The sequence below is a fragment of the Neomonachus schauinslandi genome, chromosome 7 (genome assembly GCF_002201575.2).
Source record: "Neomonachus schauinslandi chromosome 7, ASM220157v2, whole genome shotgun sequence".
Lineage (NCBI taxonomy): Eukaryota > Metazoa > Chordata > Mammalia > Carnivora > Phocidae > Neomonachus > Neomonachus schauinslandi.
In genome coordinates, this window is record NC_058409.1 from 7720467 (window position 1) to 7734551 (window position 14085).

Below are 14085 nucleotides of genomic sequence, written 5' to 3' on the forward strand. Positions count from 1 at the left end.
TAAAACTGGAGCTGAGATTATTGGTAACCCCAAGCCAACTTCCCTTTCCCCTTTCTTGAAGACAGGAAGGAGACAATCTTTAGTCGTTCCAAAGGGAAAGGGTAGGTGGCTTATTTACACTGTAGGCCCTCTTTCCATAAGTTCAGTTCTTAAAATAAAGTGAGGGGGGCATGAATATCCCCAATAAAGTGACCAAAATTAAAAATCTTGTCACTTGCTACCTTACGGAGTCACAAAGCCAAGGAGAAGGAATAGGTTGTTAACATATTTGAAATGTTGAGAATTACTGCTCAAAGACCTACTTTATTGTTTTTGTACTTCTGGTATTCCTATATATAAACTAAGGGGGAGTTACGCCTCCCGAGAATTGACAGAAGGAAAAAGAGGTTACATATCTTAGCTATCCACAGTCCTGTATTTAGTTCAGTAAACATTTACTTATTTGTTTATTTATTTATAAAGATTTAAAAAAAGTAATCTCTACACCCAATATGAGGTTCAAACTCACAACCCCGAGATCAAGAGTTGCACGCTCTACTGACTGAGCCAGCCAGGCACCCCTCAGTAAACATTAAGCATCACTAGAGCTAGATTGTGCTGGGGAACTGGAAAATTCTGAGATAAATAGGATATAGTTCTTGCTCTAAAGAAGCTTAGAGAATAGAGGATAAAATAGGTTCTAAAAATACGAGCAACATGGAGACTGTGGAAAAGAAGTGGGAAATACTGCACCTTTTTTGTGAACAAGAACAGAGGTGGCCTCTGAAGGTTCGAAAGATGGGTAAGACTTGACAGCTAGAGGTACAATCATTCTACTTAGAAGACATTGCAATTGCCCCCCACCATCCATCCCATGTTTCTGTTAGGTCATAGTAATGTCATTTGGGGGGATTGATTCTATCCTTGCTCCCTGGATACACTCTGATGGGTTCAACCTGGTTGGTGCTACCCTGCATCCTTTCTATCATAATTAATTCAGGTAACCTGGACTTGAAGCATTTTGTTGGATGGCAGATGTAGGTTGAATGTGCATAAATCACAGGCATTTTTCTTGAATTCCATGACATTGATGCTATATTCCCTTCAAGTTGCTAGGTACTACAATGTACTGATAGGGAGCAGGGAATTGTAGAGTCCACTATGAGGGAGACAAGTCTAAGGACAAAGCTGACCCAGGGAGGGGCACAGAGTGATAGAAAGGCAGAAAAATGGAACGTCAGTACTCCCCTAACAGGTACAGGAAAGTTGAAATCCTTCAACATCTTGTAGTTACATAAGCTGATAAATTCATTTAACCATTCAGGCTAGTCCACATGAGGATTTCTGTACTTGGAACCAAAAGTATTGTAAATGACATGAGATGGGTGAGGGGTGGGCATTTCAGGGAAGCTCAGTTTAGACTCAAGAAATATCATAACAGACAAAGGGTAAGAGATGAGATGGCCATATTTGGGGGAGGGGCACAAGGGTCATGAAGGGCAGGCTGAATTTGAGGATTAGAATTTTACAGCTGAACATAAAGATCACTTGTTCCAGACCTTCTTTTGTCATATGAGGAAAAGGAAGGTTGGGGAGCCCTGTGACTTTTCAGGGGTTGAGCTGGGTGGTGGCGGGCTTGGTCATAAAAGCTGCCAGTCTGTTCTCTGGATCCTGCCGGCCTCCCCACTTCTTATGTGAACACAGTGCCTGGCCTCCAGACCAGTCTCACTTCCTCCTCCATGTCCCATGTCTTTTCCAACTTAACTAGGACAAGATGGCGCCTGTCATTTCTGCCCAAACCCTTGTTCTTCCATGTGTCCTGTCTTGAGTTACTCGAGATAGAAATGTTTTTTTCTTCGCACCTAAATGTTCTTCTTATGTAATCTTGCATACCTTCTCTCAATCTCTATATCCTGATAACTCCCAAACATACAGCTTTAAGCCCATGATTTTTAGATTCTTGGATATATACTCCATTTGTACATTTTCATCGGAAGTTCTCAGGAGTATATCGGACTGAATGTGTCCCAAATGCCATAAATTTCTCCCATTTGCCAAAAAGCCATTATAGCAGACAAGTGGGTCCACTTGTCACGTTTCTGGGATTTATTCCCAGTACCACCTTCTCTCTGAATTGAACCCTCCATCCCCACTAATTAACCAATTGGTCAGTAATATTTAAGTCTTTATAACACTTTCCATTTTCCCCATCCACTGCCATTGCCTTTATTCAGGTCATCAATGTTTCTTTCTTTCTTTTTTTTTTTTTAAGATTTTATTTATTTAGTTGACCGAGAGAGACACAGCGAGAGAGGGAACACAAGCAGGGGGAGTGGGAGAGGGAGAAGCAGGCTTCCCGCTGAGCAGGGAGCCCAATGTGGGGCTCAATCCCAGGACCCTGGGATCATGACCTGAGCTGAAGGCAGACGCTTAACGACTGAGCCACCCAGGCGCCCCTCATCAATGTTTCTTAATCAGAAATTAAAAGTCCGTCTCCTTGCCCCCAGTCTTGCATTACTTCCAGCCTTTCCCCTCGCCAACTGTTAGTGATCGTTCTAAAAGGGACATTTTAGATGACACTGTAGTGGCCCTGGCTACTGATATCCCCTGTCCCCAGTGTTGTGGTGGCCATTTTCTTGGCCATATTACTTGGTTGTGACTCAGCTGAAGTCTCTTTCCCCCACAGTGCACAGCCTTTGATGGCCTTGCTCAGAGTTTCCTCCCTGTTTTTTATCTTTTGCTGGGCTCTGCAGCATTCGGCTGAAGCCACTCTTGGCCAAAGTCATGTTTAAGGCCCCTTATGTGGCCCTTTGGGTTTTTAGCCTTTAATGGTGCATGTGGTTTGTTGCAAATCAGGGAGTTGTGTCATTATTGTGTGTTAGTTTTGCCCACCTTTAGCCTGGAGCTCCCCTCTGGTGGCTCTTGAGAGGACAAGCTTAGGCGAATGCACAGTCTTCCAGACTACTGGCCGTGCTTGTGATATTATTTGTAAGCCTGGCTGCCTAGGAGTCACCTTCTGCATGAGCAGCTTATTGCTCAGCCAGTGTTTGGTCAGAGGCTGTGCTGGAGCCCCGTGTACCGGGAGGCGTCCACCACATGATGGTGGATCTGTATGGCTTGGGCTGCTTTCAAGTGTGCGCCATCCCACTGTGACTGCTCACGAGTGGGTACAGCCTGGCATGCATGCACCACTTTCTTGACACCCACATCATCTCCAGGACTGAAGCTAATTTCCTTTTTTTCATTGTTGCTTGTAAATACTGGAGAGGAAGAGTGACTATGAAAGAGGCACAAGTAAAAATTGGCTGTATCTTCAGCATTGAAAACGCTTATTTGTTCAGGACTGAGATATTTCACAATCTCTTTTTTCAGTTATAGATCTTCTGTGGAAACCTGAGCCTACTAATTGCCCCTTAATCGAGTTTTCCTCTCCTTATTGCTAATGGCATATGAGAATTTTAACTGGCCATATAGCCATTTAAAGACTACATTTCCCAGCATCCCTTGTAGGTAGGTGTGGCCACATGACTCAGTTTTGGCCAATGAGATGTAGGTAAAGGTATCATGTGTGACTTCTGGGAAGTGTCCTTAAGGGGTTAAGCCCGCTCATCTTTGTCTCTCTCTTTTTTGCCTCTGGAATGACTGTATAATGGCTGGGTCTTAAGGAGTTACTTAACACATGAAGGGGCAAAAGTTATAGAATTCTGAGCCCCTTACAGTTTGTGGAAGTGCTCTGTAGCCCTGGGCTATCCACCTGTGGACCTTTAAAATGAAAGAATAAAACCATGTTTTTAAGCCAGTATTAATTTGCCTTTACTTGTATGCAGTAATGAATCTAATACCAATCTGATCTCATTGATGCAGCACTAGATCAATTTTTAATTAGAAAATGATAAACATGGTGTTAGGCTATGTTTGAAAAAACACTATACCATTTTGTGATGGAAGTAGTTAATCAAAGATCACAATGAGGGACACCTGGGTGGCTCAGTCGGTTAAGCATCTGCCTTTGGCTCAGGTCATGATCCCAGGGTCCTGGGATCAAGCCCTGGGCTCCTTGCTCAGCAAGGGAGACTGCTTCTTCCTCTGCCTGCAGCTGCACCTGCTTGTGCTCTCTCTCTCTGACAAATAAATAAAATCCTTAAAAAGAAGAAAGATCATGATGATACACTGTTTTAAAAAAACAAACAGATTTCTGGTAATTGACATACAATTTACAACTGCACGTGTTTAAATTATTCAGCTTGGTAAAGTGTGACATGTACACACCTGTGAAACCATCATCTCAATTAAGATAATAAATATTTCTGTCATATCCAAAGTTTCTTCTGCTCTTTGTAATCCCTCCTTCCGGCCTCTTTCTTCTTCTTGCTCCCAATCCCCAACTCCAGGCAATCACTGTTCTGCTTTCTCTCACTTTAGATTGTTGCTGAATTATTTTTATTGCTGAGTAGCATTGTGCTATAAGGGTATATCACAATTTGTCTATCCATTCACTTGTTGATAATCGCTAGGTTGTTTTCCGTTTTGCTAGGTTGTTACAGATAGGGCTGGTATAAGTCTTTGTAAGTCTTTTTGTGAACATCTGCTGTCACTTCTCTTAAGTAAATGCCTAGGAGTGGAACGGCTGGGCCATGTGGTCTGCTTATGTTTAATGTTTTAAGAAACTGCAAAATCGTTCTCTAAAGTTTTACCTCCCCACTGGGAGTGTACAAGGGTTCAGTTCCTCCACATCCTAATACTTGATATGGTCAGTCTTATAATTGTAGTCATTGTAAGAGTCTAGTAGATCTGATTTGGTATCTCATTGTGGTTTGAATTTGCATTTCCTTAAGACTAATGATGCTAAGAATCTTTTCATGCTTTTCTTTGGTACGTATCTTCTTTGATGGTGTCTCTTCAAATCTTTTGCCTACTTTTTATTGGATTTGTTACTCTTATTATTTCCTGTTAATTGTTGCTTCCTTATTATTATTAAGTTTTGAGAGTTTGTTATACATTTTGGTTATAATTCCTTTATCAGACATATGATTTGCAAATATTTTCTCAAGTCTGTGACTTATTTTATCCTCCTCTTAACAGTATCTTTCAAAACACAAAAGTGGGGCACCTGGGTGGCTCAGTCGTTAAGCGCCTGCCTTCGGCTCAGGTCATGATCCCAGGGTCCTGGGATCGAGCCCAGCATTGGGCTCCCTGTTCAGTGGGAAGCCTGCTTCTCCCTTTCCCACTCCCCGTGTTTGTGTTCCCTCTCTCACTGTTTCTCTCTCTGTCAAATAAATAAATAAAAAAATCTAAACAAAACAAAAACAAAAATTACTCAATATGATTAAGTTCCATTTTTCAATTTTATTTTGTTTTTTGATTTATCAATTTTTAAATGGATCTTTATCTAACCCAAGGTCACAAAGATTTTCTCCTAGGTGTTCTTTTATGACTTTTATAGCTTTAGGGTTTTTAACCTTAGATCTATGATTCATTTTGACTTAATTTTTGTTTATATTGTGAGGAATGGATTGTTCTTTTTTCTTTCCCTCCCTTCCTTTCCTTTCCTTAATTCTTCTGAGTTTATTAATTTTTTCATTCTCAAAGACACAGGTTTTTATATCATTGATTTTCTCTATTGTTTTCTATTTTCTATTTCATTTATTTCCATTCTAATCATTATTATTTCTTTTCTTCTGCTTATTTTGTGTTTGCCTTGCTCTTTTTTTCTGGTTTCTAAATGGGTGAAAGCAGTGGCTAGCAAATTTTCTTTTTTCTAATATAGGTGTTTAGTGCTGTAAATTTCCATTGAAGTGCTGCTTTTGTGCCATCAATTTTTTTGAATTATTGTGTTTTCATTTTCATCTGGTTCAGAGTAACTTCTAATTTCCCTTTTGATTTTACCTTTAAGTCATAGGTTTAGAAATGTGTTATTTAGGTTCCAATTATTTGGAGATTTCCCAAATATCTTTGTGTTTTTTATTTCTAACTTAATTCCAATGTTGTCAGAAAACATACTGTGTATGATTTGAATCCTTATAACTTTATGAGAGTTGTTTCATTGCCCAGAATATGGTCTGTCTTTGTAAATGTTCTATGTGCCCTTGAAAAGAATGTGCATTTTGCTGTCATTGGGTATTGCATTCTGCAAATGTCAATTAGGTCTAGCTGATTACTAGTGTTCAAGGTTTCTGTGTCTTTACTGATTTTCTGTCTACGTTTTGAATCAATTATTACAAAATTGTTGTTGAAATATCTATCCATATTATGGTTTATCTGCTTCTTTTTGCAGTTTTGCCTATGTTTCTTTTATGTATTTTGCAGCTTTATTATTAGGTACATGAATCTTTATGATTATTATGCCCTCTTAATGAAATGATCCTCTTTTTTCCTGTGGGTTTTTTTTTTTTTTTTTTGCTTAAAAATCTATTTTGTCTGACTTAAGATAGATGCTCTTGCTTTTCATGAGCATTTGCATGAGGAGGAGCAAGATGGTGGAGGAGTAGGAGACCTAAATTTTGTCTGGTCCCAGGAATTCAGCTAGATAGGGATCAAACCAATCCTGAACACCTATGAACTCAACAGGGGATCAAAGAAAAGAATAGCAGCAACTCTCTGAACAGAAAAGCGACCACTTTCTGGAAGATAGGATGTGCGGAGAAGTGAATCCGAGGCAATATTCAGGAAGATAGATGGTGGGGGAGGGGGGCTCCGTCAGCCGCTTCTGGCAAGTGATAGAGCCGCGGAGCACAAAATCGGAACTTTTAGAAGTCTGCTCTGCTGAGGGACGTCGCTCCAGTGGCTAAGCGGGGGGTGGAACCCTTGCTGGGCCAGTGTGGTCTCAGGACCCTCGGGGTCACAGAAAGACCGGGGGTGCCTGAGTGTGGCAGAGCTCCTGGGTATCAGAGTGGGGAAGCCAGCTGCAGAGGAGTGGGCTCTCAGCTCACGGTTGCCATAAACCATGATCCGTGGCACAGTTGGGCCACTGCTCCTCCAGCAGGGACCCAACAAGTGGCAGATCCGGGGAGACTCCCCTTCCTCCCCCGGGGCAGAGCGGCCCGGGAGCGCACCACAGGGATCTGCTGGGTTTGGAGACTCCACACGGGGTTGGGTGCCAGAGATAGAAACGCTCGGTCACAGGCCGGGTGAGCACGGAGTGCGGGAGATGGGAGTGATTTACTACTGTTCTCTGGGGGCTCACTGAGGAGTGGGGCGACGAGTTCTCAGCTTCTCCGGGGCGGAGATTGGGAGGCCGCCATTTCACTCTTGTCCTCCAAAGCTGTACAAAAAGCTTGCAGGGGACAAAAGCTCCTGAGAACAAACCCGAGCAGATTACTTAGCCAGGACCCAGCAAGGGCAGGGCAATTCTGCCTCCAGCAAAGACATTTGAGAACCACGGTGACAGGCGCCTCCCCCAGAAGATCATCAAGAACAGCCAGCCAAGACCAAGTTTACCGATCAATGAGAATGGCAAAACTCCAGTGCTGGGGGACTACAGTACATGGAATTCATGGCTTTTTTCCCATGATGCTTTAGTCTTTCAAAGTTAATTTTTAAAAGTTTCTTTATTTTTCTATTTCTATTTTTTTAGTTGAATTTTTCTTCTTTCCTTTTCAACCAACATCTTATCAATTCCTTTTTAAAAATCTTTTTTAATTTTCATTTTTACAGTCATATCCTATCCCTTTATTGTATTTAACCTTATTTTTTGTATATATATAAGTTTTTATTTCTTTAAAATTTTGGGATACAGTTTCTTCTAACAGACCAAAATATACCCTGAATCTAGTGTATGGCTTTGGTCTAGTCTCCCGCCTGATCACATTCTCTCCTTTTTCTTTTTTTATTTTCTTTCTTTTTTCAACCAACTTCTTATCTTATCAATTCCTTTTTTAAAGTCTTTTAATTTTCATCTTTACAGTCATATTCCATCACTTCATTGTATTTACCCTTATTTTTGTATATATATGTTTTTCTTTCTTTAAAATTTTTGGAGGCAGTTTCTTCTAACAGACCAAAATACACCACAAATCTAGTGTGTGGCTCTGTTATAGTCACCAGCCTGATCATATTCTTTTTTTTTTTCTTTCTTTTCGGGTCTCTTCTGATTTGTTTAGTGTATATTTTTGTGCGGTCATTGTTACCCTTTTAGCATTTTGTTCTCTCATTCATTTGTTCTTCTCTGGACAAAATGACAAAACGGAAAGACTCACCTCAAAAAAAATAAGAGGCAGTACCAACTGCCAGGGACTTAATCAATACGGACATTAGTAAGATGTCGGAACTAGAGTTCGGAATGATGATTATAAAGGTCTAGCTGAGCTTGAAAAAAGCATAGAAGATACTAGAGAATCCCTTTCTGGAGAAATAGAAGAACTAAAATCTAACCAAGTCAAAATCAAAAAGGCTATTAATGAGGTGCAATGAAAAATGGAGGCTCTAACTGCTAGGATAAATGAGGTAGAAGAGAGAATCAGTGATATAGAAGACCAAATGATGAAGAATAAAGAAGCTGAGAAAAAGAGAGATAAACAACTACTGGATCACGAGGGCAGAATTTGAGAGATAAGTGATACTATAAGACAAAACAACATTAGAATAATTGGGATCCCAGAAGGAGAAGACAGGGAGAGAGGGGCAGAAGGTATATTGGAGCAAATTATAGCAGAGAACTTCCCTAATTTGGGGAAGGAAACAGGCATCAAAATCCAGGAGGCACAGAGAACCCACCTCACAATCAATAAAAATAGGTCAACACCCTGACATCTAATAGTAAAACTTATGAGTCTCAGAGACAAAGAAATTCTGAAAGCAGCTCAAGGATAAGAGGTCTGTAACCTACAATGGTAGAAACATTAGATTGGCAGCAGACCTATCCACAGAGACCTGGCAGGCCAGAAAGGACTGGCAGGATATATTCAGAGCACTAAATGAGAAAAATATGCAGCCAAGAATACTATATCTAGCTAGGCTGTCATTGAAAATAGAAGGAGAGATAAAAACCTTCCAGGACAGGAGCATTTGCATGGTATATCTTTTTTCCCCCCTTGTAATCAATTTGTATCTTGTTCAGTCTTTCCTCCTAGCCTCAAGAACATATGGAATACATTATAGCAGTGTTTAATTATCCTTGTTTATTAATGCTACATCTCTATAATTTCTGAATTGGTTTTATTTGTGCTTTCTTCCCTCTCCTAATGATAACTTCTATTTTTCTCTGCTTCTTTGCATGCCCAGTAATTTTTAAGTAGATACCACACATTGTGAATTTTACCTTGTTAGGTGTTTGGGACTTCTTTTGTTCTAATAAATATTTTTGAGCTTTGCTCTGTGATGCAGGTGAGTTGCTTGGAAACAGTTTGATCATTTCAGGGCTTGCTTTAAAACTTTGTTAGGTGGGATAAGAGCAGTTTCAGTTGAGGGAAAACATTAGCCCACTACTGAGATAAAACCTTTGTAGTTATTCTACCTGATGAGCCTACCTATTAGGGGATTTTTCACTCTGGCTGATGGGAACAGGAATTATGTCTGTTCCTCTTTAAGCTGCAAACATTCTTCCTTCTTATGTTTTTAGGAGGTTTGTTTTGTCCCTGAACTTGGGCTGTTGTCTTACGTGTATGTACTGATCAGGATTTAGCTGAATACTCAAGGGAGACTCAGCACATTTCTAGAATTCTCTGTGTAGCTCACTCCTGTCTGGCACTCTGCCCTGCAAGCTCTAACCAGCATCCCTTCTGGAACTATCCACTCTGTCTCCTCACCTCAGGGAGACTGCTAGGCTCTGCCTGGGCTCCTTTTTTTTGTCAGTTGGATCTTTTAGGAGGAAGACACTGAGATTAAAGGGGTTTATTAGGGAATGTGAACTGTGAAAGATAAAAACGGGGAAGAAGCCAGGTTGAACAGTGAAGGTTTCAGACTGCATGAAGTTAGGAAGCCTATGAGAGGAAGGGGGAGTGGAAGAAGGATTTGGAGTAGCAAGGGCTTTAGACCACTCTGCAGGAGGCACTAGAGCCAAGACTGCTGGAGAGAGTCTTCCATTGGAAAGAAAGGGCCAAACCTGCTGTGTCACTGTCTGGGGACTCCATGGGAAGAACATGGCCTTGGTTAAAAGTTCTGGCAGATCCTGAAGGTGCTTAAACTGTAGCCCTTAAAGGCAAACAGAAAGTTCTTTTTCTAAGAGAGATTGACCAGCACACCTCTCTGGCTGTCAGTTTCATTATACTGAATGATTACAGCCTCTCTTAGTGAATAGTTCCACTAAAACAAAATCTACACTGTAAGTTGTAACATATGTTCTTTGTTGACTGAACCAATGAACACTTTTCTAATAAAGATTTATTGACTTCCTGCTCTATACTCAATACCGTTCCAGCCTCTAGAAATATGGTGTTGAATAGACATTGTACCTCCTCTCATGGAGCTCACATTCCAGTGGGGATGCATTCAGTTGAGCCATGAAGTTATTGACTTTAGGTATTACACAACTTAGCAAACTTGGGTTCTCTGGGACTTGAAGTCGTTGAGCTTGCCCAGTAGAGGAGTCTATAGGCAGGCTCCCAGAGACTGTTAAATGCAAATACACATGACGTCTTCCTCCTTTACTCCACTGTTCCCAGCCACAGAGCTGAGGAGCTGCCTCTGGAAAACATATACAAGCCCGCCAGCAACTGGGCAGCCTCCCTTCCTGGATAGGGAAGAGAACATTCTGTCATTTACTCATGTAAGCTCACCCACCTCTGAGAATCAGGACTTTTGGTCTTGGAACAAAGCGTAGGTCCTGTTCCAAAGGATATATGACCTGACTTCATAAAAGGGTCAGATGTCAATAGGTTAAGAGCTCAACGTGGGCCCAGGCTCCTCACATTCTATGGTATATGCTCATTTCATAATGTCAAGTGGCCAGCTTCTAATTCCATTCCAAAAAGTGAAGATTTAACTCCCATCTCTCTGGCTCAATCACACACACATGAAGTCTGTCATTTAATAGAAGTGTTCCTATTTGTTAAAAAAAAAAAAGCAATACAGAGAGACTAAGAAATTGTAGGTAATAAGAACTTATAAAGATGTACAGCATCAAAAAAAGCTTTATAATTTAATGTTGTTATTCATTGTCTAATTCACTCACTATGGAGTAAGGCACAAACCAGAATAGGCCAGTCGAGAGAACATAATTCTTTAGGAATGGGGATCTGTTTTCAAAACCAAACATGTGAAATCATTATGATGAAAATCAGCTATTGGAGGATGGGATAATTCCAGGATTAATTTTCACTGGTAATAATTCATCAAGCCCAATGTCCCTAAGTCCTAAGACTTCCCTCACTCAGCCACTAATTTACCTGGAAGGAGATGTCAGTAGATGATACACGGTCTAGTAATGCAGTTTCCCACCAAAATCTACTTGCACACCATTTGTGGACAGATGGAATTTAGTTTAACATCCCTCGAGGGCTAGAGATAATGTAGGCTCTCAAAGAGCAGATGCTGTAAGATCCTAACCTACAATAGAATCAATAAATCAGGGGCTGGGATATTCAAATGGAAAGACCTGTCACTCCTCCCCCAAACCCCAATCAACAATGTAAATATCGATTTGTCCCCTTTTGGTGTAGGTTTGGGGCAATGCTGCTGAATTGCTCTTTAGTAGACAGTAGAAAGTGGAACCTCTCCAAATCTCAAGCTTAGAAATTTCTCTTCCCATACAAATTGCTGAGACAGAGGAATATATTCTTTGTCATCCAGACCACCTGGCAGCTTGACATGATTTGTATTATATTCATTTTTGAGGATAACAGATTTCAGGTTATTTTTAGGTCTTTAGCAGGAAGACAACCTTTTCTTATATTAATATAGTAAAATATTACAGATCCTGGTAGCTTTATGAATTCTATTAGCCAGAGCATACAATGGGGGATCCAACCTAGTTGGATGGAGTGTGTGGTGAGAAGCTGGAAGGTTTCACTGAGGAACAAATAGACACTTCAAAGAGGAGCTGGGACAATGGTGATTGGCGGTAAGAGCAGTTCAAGGAGAGGCAACACTTGGTGGAAGGCCCTCAAGCTCTGGAAAGCTTGACATTTGAGGGACTAAATAAAAGATGGCATAGCTAATGAAGAGAATAGTGCAAAGTGAAGCTAGAGAGAAAAATAGGAGGTTGATCACACCAGGTGTTGGGAACCATCTTCTTTTTCTAGAAGTTCTCTCTCTCTCTTTCCCATTCATTCATTCACTTTTTGGAGCCAGCCACTGTTCGGAGTGCTTGATATATTTTAACTTATTTATCCCCCACAACCATCTAGATGCTATTATTTCCCCCATTTTACAGATAAGGAAATAGATCAGAAGGATTAAATAACCTGTTCAAAGTTCCATATCTACTGAGCGGTTAGAGCTGGATTCTGATCTTGAACTCCACTTCCCCCCAAGAACAATGGGATGCAGTAAAAGATTTTAAGTAGAAGAGAAACATCGTCCATCTGTGTGTAAGAGATGGCTCTACCCAGAATGTGGAGAAGGAATCTGCTAAGAGCGGGTAGATCCGGGCGCCTGGGTGGCTCAGTTGGTTAAGCGACTGCCTTCGGCTCAGGTCATGATCCTGGAGTCCCTGGATCGAGTCCCGCATTGGGCTCCCTGCTCGGCAGGGAGTCTGCTTCTCCCTCTGACCCTCCTCCCTCTCATGCTCTCTGTATCTCATTCTCTCTGTCTCAAATAAATAAATAAAAAATCTTTAAAAAAAAAAAAAGAGCGGGTAGATCCATCAGGGGTCTATTGTAATATTTTCAACGAGAAACAATGGTACCTTGAAGTATGGCAGTGGCTAAGGAGATGAGATTAACTGAGGGATGTTTAGGATTCACACCTGACAAGACCTTGTGACTGGAGGTGCCAAGGATGGCACACAATACTGGTAAGAGCAAGTAAGTGGATGGTGGTGCCATTTACTGAAGAGGGTGCACTGACAAAGGAAGGTATTTGAAGGGAAGGATGGTTGTATCCACTTATTATGTGTTGAGTTTGGAATAAGCATTTGAATGGATGGGCATGGAGCAGACAGCTAAAGTCTGGGCTGGATACATGAACTTGGGATTCATCCTCCTATCGATAGTATAGATGTTATCTAAAGCCATGGAAAGAGAGACAATTGCTGGAAGAGAGTGTAGACTGAGAAGAGAAGGCTGAGGGCTCAGGAATGAAATTGAAAACAAAAGCTAACCTATTTATACCTTTGATGAATCCACAGCGTTGCCTTATTGTGCTGAAATACATTTTCTGAGTTATGAATTAGTGACTGCAGACGGCAGGAACCAGGCTTGTAATTAGAATATTAGTTTAAATCTTGGCTCTGTGGCATCTTAAAGAAAATCAGCACCAGACGTGCTTGCTGTGGTCATGCACCGAATGCCTCAGAAACTAGTCTTCTCTGGGATGCTTCTCGTCATCCCAGAATAGGGATTCATGTGGGGTCTACTCTGTAGTGGCCCTGGATGAGAAAGGCAGATCATCACATATGAAAACTTCATATCACAAAGGACCAAATGGGCATCCACCATTATTATTAGCTCATGTCTTAAGAGTAACAAAGTTGCAACTGCCCTAGAAAATCAAAGCCACAAGATTCGGTATTCAGATTCAGTGGAAAATGGATCAATTGTATTTTCTCTTTCTGATTCCTGGGTAGTAACTTAACGGATACTCCCAGTACACAACACAGTAAATGCTATTAATCTTATGTGCATTAGGGCTAAGACTGCCTCCAAACCATACACAGATAGCATCTGCTATAGAATGATAACAACTGTGGCTTACATCATTGAGCAAAGTCCTGTTAGGAAAACGCCTCAGAAGTTAAAACTGAGCAGTGATTCATTTAACCCAAATTAGAGTATCAATTACAAAAGTTCTTTTGGAAGAATGTTAAAATAATTAGGCCAGTTAAATTACAATGTTCAAATATATATTTACTTTAAAGATTTTTTAAAATTTAAAATAATAAAGTGTATGTGATTAAAAATGAAAAAATCTGTATCTATAAAATCTATATCTATATATAGATAATATATATCTATAATATATAATAATATAATGATATATCTAAAATATATATAAAATACATAACATATATAT

The 14085-nt window shown here is 40.5% G+C and overlaps 1 pseudogene; it reads left to right on the top strand.

The window, feature by feature from the left end:
* Positions 1-12852: 12852 nt before the first annotated feature.
* LOC110591179 lies at positions 12853-13842 on the top strand (annotated as a pseudogene).
* Positions 13843-14085: the final 243 nt, after the last annotated feature.